The sequence below is a fragment of the Arachis stenosperma genome, chromosome 3 (genome assembly GCF_014773155.1).
Source record: "Arachis stenosperma cultivar V10309 chromosome 3, arast.V10309.gnm1.PFL2, whole genome shotgun sequence".
Lineage (NCBI taxonomy): Eukaryota > Viridiplantae > Streptophyta > Magnoliopsida > Fabales > Fabaceae > Arachis > Arachis stenosperma.
This window is the reverse complement of record NC_080379.1, coordinates 106225937-106231652: the sequence shown is the minus strand read 5'-3', so window position 1 is coordinate 106231652 and position 5716 is coordinate 106225937.

Sequence of the window (5716 nt, the reverse complement as noted above, 5' to 3'; positions counted from 1 at the left end):
AAAAGTAAAAGAGAAACATAATTTATTGAACCTGGTATGAAGAAACAATCCTAATCCTAATAGAAATCCTAATCCTAAATCCTAAGAGAGAGGAGAGAACCTCTCTCTCTAAAAACTACATCTAATCCTAAAATTATGAATTATCAAAAGCTTTTCCTTTCGGAAGCATTCCCCCACTTCATAACCTCTAGTCTGTGCCTTCTGGACTTGGATTTGGGCCGAAAAGGGTTCCAGAAAATGCTGGGATCATTTTCTGCAATTTCTAGTGCGTGGCCTCTGTCACGTGTCCGTGTGGGTCACGTGGTCGCGTCATCTGGAGTTTTCCATGTTACGCGGCCGCGTCAGTCATGCGTCCGCGTCATATGCGTTTCTCTCAAGGCGCGCGATCGCGTCACTGCCGTTTTGCGCTGGCATGCAGCCGCGTCGCCCATGCGGTCGCGTCGCTGCCAGTTTCTTCAACAAATCCGTTTCAAGCTTTCCCTCCATTTTTGCATGTTTCCTTTTCATCCTTTAAGTCATTCCTACCTTGGAATATCTGAAATTACTCAACACACGAATCACAGCATCGAATGGCAATAAAAGATAATTAAAATTAATATTTTTAAAGCCTAGAAAACATGTTTTTCACAAATATCACATAATAAGGAAGGGAAAGTAAAACCATGCAATTTATATGAATAAGTGGGTGAAGGATTGAATAAATCACTCAAATTAAGTACAGAATATATCATAAAATATGGGTTTATCAACCTCCCCACACTTAAACAATAGCATGTCCTCATGCTAAATCCAAGGTAAAAAGTAAGGTTAAAGTGGTGGAATGTCATGCAATGCAATTTAATCTAAATGCAACTAACTAAATGAATGATGCATCATGCAATTCTAATTTGTTATTCACTTGTATATAAAGCTTACATATAGTTAAATTAATTCACATTCTCAAGGAATATATATATAGCCAAACCTTAGATAATGATAAAGCACTTTTACAATTTGAGATGGGAGAGAAAAATATTTTATAAACTTGCAAGACAATTAATAATTTAAGCAGAGATATATGTTAATGAATTAGTGAACCCTCACTGGATTTTTGTGTTTATTCTCTAGTCACTCAGTGTTTATTGGGTTAATCACTCTATTCTTCTTTTTATTCTTTCTTTCTATAACCTTGTTCTTCATCTAACCAATCAACAATTATAGAATATAGGCATACAAAAACCATGAGGTCTTTAATTAAGGTTGTAATGGGGTCAAGGTAAAGGTAGGGGTATATGTATAAGGCTAAGTGAGCTAATAAGTGAATCCTTAATTAGTCTAAGATCTCACCTAACATACATACTTTCTAAAGTAAAGCTTCTTCACCTATTTTCCCACATTTTTCCCACTTTTGATGTTACATGCTCATGCCTTATTTTAATTTTTATCCTATGTGCATTGTTTTCATTTTGCAATTGGGGAATTCTCTTGTATCCCCTTTATTCAAATAAAATAAATATATTTTTTTTAATGCACATGGTAATTTAATTACTTTAATTTCACATGAGCATGTTTCCCAAAAATTCTTAATTTGGAACATTTTCAACTTTCTACCCTGTTTTTCATCATTCATGTTCCCAATAGGTTTTCCCACACTTAAACAATACACAATTTCTATCTTAAGCTAACCAAGGATTCAACTTAAGATTTTTATTTTATTTTTCTGCTTAAGGCTAGTAATGTGGTTATAAAACAGAAGAGATTAAAAGGCTCAAGTGGGCTAACAAGGGTGATGTAAAAGGTAGGCTTTATTTGGGATAAGTGAGTTAAAATCAAACAATGGCCTCAATCACTTTCTTGGCATGTATCTATATTCTATAATCGGACACATAGATTAAAACAAAGTAAAGAACACCAGAATAAATAAGAAGGGAGAAACACACAGGAATAAAATATTATGGCTTAAATGTAACCATACAATGAAGCTCAAAACTCACAGGCTGCGTGTTCTCTAACTCAAAAATCATATATCATTCATATATGTCATGCAGGTTTAGTTAAAAATTCCCATTATTCTCTATGTAAAACTTAAGGTGGCTTTAAAGTTCTAGTGTTTCTCCTTGATGAAATGTTGTTAACTAACTAACATGTAATGTTATATATACAAGGTATATGGATTGATTCTGTTAAGGTCTCTAGCTTACTTTCTTTTTATTTTCAATCAAGTCAACTATCATATACTAAAAAGGGTAAACTATACTAATTAATCCACTTAAAATATAAGTAGTAAACTAATGTGCAAATCAAGCTAAAATATCCAAAATAGTATACATATAGCTCAAAGTGCAAAATGCAAAAAGTACAATAAAAAGCAAAAGAGAAAAATATGCAAAAAATACAGAAAATGAACAAAATAAGAGAGAGTTTGTAGTGGTTCACCAAAATAAAGATATGCCAGAGATGGCAATCTTCCCACACTTAAATAATAGCATCGTCCCCGATGCTCACTCAAGCAGGGTGTGAAGGGGTGTCATCACTGGGAGGCTGGGTAGCTGGAGTCTCTGTGGTGGTGGTCTGAGGATCTGGCTGCTGTAGAGGAGGGGCTATCTGAATAGGGATCTCAGGGTCTGCAGCCTGAATCTGAGGTGGGTCCTCCTGCTGGGGTGTAGTCTGCTCTGAGCCTGCCTACGCAGCCTGTGTGGGTGCCGGCGCCTCGTGATCGAATGCCTCCGCCTCAGATGTATCAGAAGGGGTGTCAGGCTCGGAGGGGATGTTGTCACCGGACCGGATCATTAACTTGAGGTGCTCATAGCGTTGCTTGCTGCGATGCTCCATACGGTCCAAGTGGGCGAACAGTCGATGCACCAAATGGTAAATAGGCTCATGAGTAGCTGGAGGAGCAGTGGGCGGGGTAAGTGCAGCAGTGGAAGAAGAGGGGGCAGCTGAAGGTGTGGCTGTCTCATCTGAAGGAGTAAGGAAATCAGGTCTGTAGCCCAAGGCCAGAAAGTTCCTGCTGTGAGGAGTAATCTTCCTGCACTCTGCAGCAGGTAGCCTCTCATCAGCATCTTCCCACGGTATGTCAACTCGACGTCTGAGCTGGGTAATCAGATACGGAAAGGGGAGAGTGCCTCGGATGTGGACCCTGGCCATGTAGGACCGGATAAAACATGGCAGGTACAGGTCCTTACCCTCCATCACACACCAAAGGAGGGTGATCATAGCGGCCGGTATCGCTGTCTCATGGGTACTCGGCATAACATAGTTGCTCAAGATCTGATGCCATAGCCGAGCCTCATCATTTAAGTAAATCCACTTGATTCCCTTAGGCATGGTGGTGTCCTGACCCATTTCTCATGGAACAGTCGGGTCAAGGGCTATCTTTGCCTTGACAGCATCCCAATCAAACTTCATGAAATGCATGTCCTCCTCAGCCTGTTTGTACCCATCAGGCTGATCGGATTTATGTGGAAGCTGCAAAATATCCTCAATGGCCTCTTCAGTGACTAGTATCTGTTTCCCTCTGAGATGCACGGCATCCAGGGAAGTCTTGAAGTAATTGCAGTAAAATTCCCTTACCCAAGATGCATTGACCTCTGTCAGGTTTTTCTCCAGGAAGAACCAGCCTCTTTCTTTGATCTGATCAGAGGTGTATTGTTGGAGTTCTATTGGGATTTTCAGAGTCCACTCTAAGTACAGATTCCTGGAGGTTGCAAACGCCGGATATTTCAACTCGCAGTATCGGTTTGCAAACTTTATGGGATCAGTAGCAGGGAGTAGCTGGTCAGCCTTCTCCTGCGCGGTAAAGTGTTTTTCCCGCCAGGAGGCATCATGCATGAGATCTATGATAGACATAGAAGATTCTCCTCTTTTACGTTTGCCAGTAGTTCCCTTTGCTTTTCCCTTTCTCTGGGAGGTAGACATCCTAAAAAATAGAAAACCAGGATATAATAGAAACAGGAAAACAAATAGGCAAATAGTCAAAAGAAACACAAAATGGCAAAGGAGAAATAGAATGAGGAAAATGAGTTAAGTAAATGTGCATTAAGGATTGTATAGGAGTTAAAAGTTCGAAAGGAAGAATTGACAATCCAAAATGTAATAGAAGGCAAATTAATTAGGAAAAATTATCAGTATGCCATGGTTAGAAGGTTAAAAGAAAGTGAAAAATTAGAAGAGATATTTTAAAAGGTTAGTTTGGTTAGAATTGAAAAAGAGTTTAGGAAGTTAAAATTAGTGGGTTAGTGAAAAATGGGTTAAGGTAAGTGGCATAAGGATAAGTTTCTAAGTAACAAGCATTCATAATTAGAAGCTACAGGTAGCTCATAACCAAACAAGGAAAACAGGTTGATGTTGATTCAGATAGATATAGAAATAGCAAAAATTGGAATCAAACATTAAAAATGCAATTTATGAACCAGGTGATCAAAGAGAATAAGAATGCGTGCCCTGGCATTCATGAATTGGTTTGGGGGAATCTAAGGAAAGCACAGTTGAAAATGCCAAAACCAAGACAAGAATGGAAACATTTTACAGAAATTTGGGCAGCATTTCGGCTAAAATTGGATTGTCTCGGAAAATAAACAGCAACAAAACAGTTCATATGAATGAAAATTAAAACATAGCTGCAATCACATATAAGGAGTATGAACATGAAAAGGCAATGTAAAAAGCAGCATGAAACAAGAAAGTACAGCATATGAACAATAGCAACGTCACAGAAACATCAGAATTGTGAAAATCATAAAGCAAGAAACACGAACAACGCAATTATCAGGCCTAAATCCACTAACCACATCCTAGGCTACCTAACAACCTAAAATCTACTACAACATGCATATCTAACTAACCTAATGATGAACATAAACAGAAAAAGATGAAATTAACTATGAATGAGAGAAGGGTGGCGTTCGTCGGAACCTGGTAGGTGAATTAAGGAGAGTGGGGCAGAGAGGTGACTGGGGGATAGTGGTGGTGGCGTCTGGCGCGGTGGAGGAGGGTGGCGCGGCGGCGGTGGCTACTGTTTGGGGGCAGGGAGAGAAAGGTAGGTGTAATGGGGGTATGGGGGGATAGGGGAAGGAAGGGGGGCGTGGGTGGCGGCGGAGTCTGGGTGGTCGGCGGGGTAGCGGCCGTTCGGTGATGGTGGCTGGGTGGTGGTGGTGTGATCGGAGAAGAAGAGAGGGAGGAGAGGGGTTTGGGGGGCGCGAATGGTAGGGTTCGCGTGACTGGGGTGTTATAAATTTGAATCCACGCGATCGCGTGGGGCACGCGGTCGCGTGGCTGGAGCGAAATGGGGTTGACGCGATCGCGTGAGTGGCACGATCGCATGGAATAGCTAAAAGAGTGAATGATGCGATCGCCTGGGGCATGCGATCGCATCGTTGGAAATTGTGCTAGACGCACGAATCCAGCGTCGTTTCAGCCCAACTCTCTGCCTCCTTTTGGGATTTTGTGTAATCCATGTGATGCGATCGCGTCGCTCACGCTGTCGTGTGGGATTAGTGTTTGTGCATGTGACGCGATCGCGTCAGGGACGCGATCGCGCGGTTCATTTTGTGCGAAACGCACAATGGCCACACGATTCCAGCCCAACTTTCTGGGCATTAGATCTTTACGCCGATTTCCAGGTCACGCGACCGCGTGGATGATGCGGACGCGTGGAAGGTGTTTTGTCGCAACTGACGCGATCGCATGATTGATGCGGTCGCGTCGCACGCCTTCTTTTTTTTCGATATATAGGTAT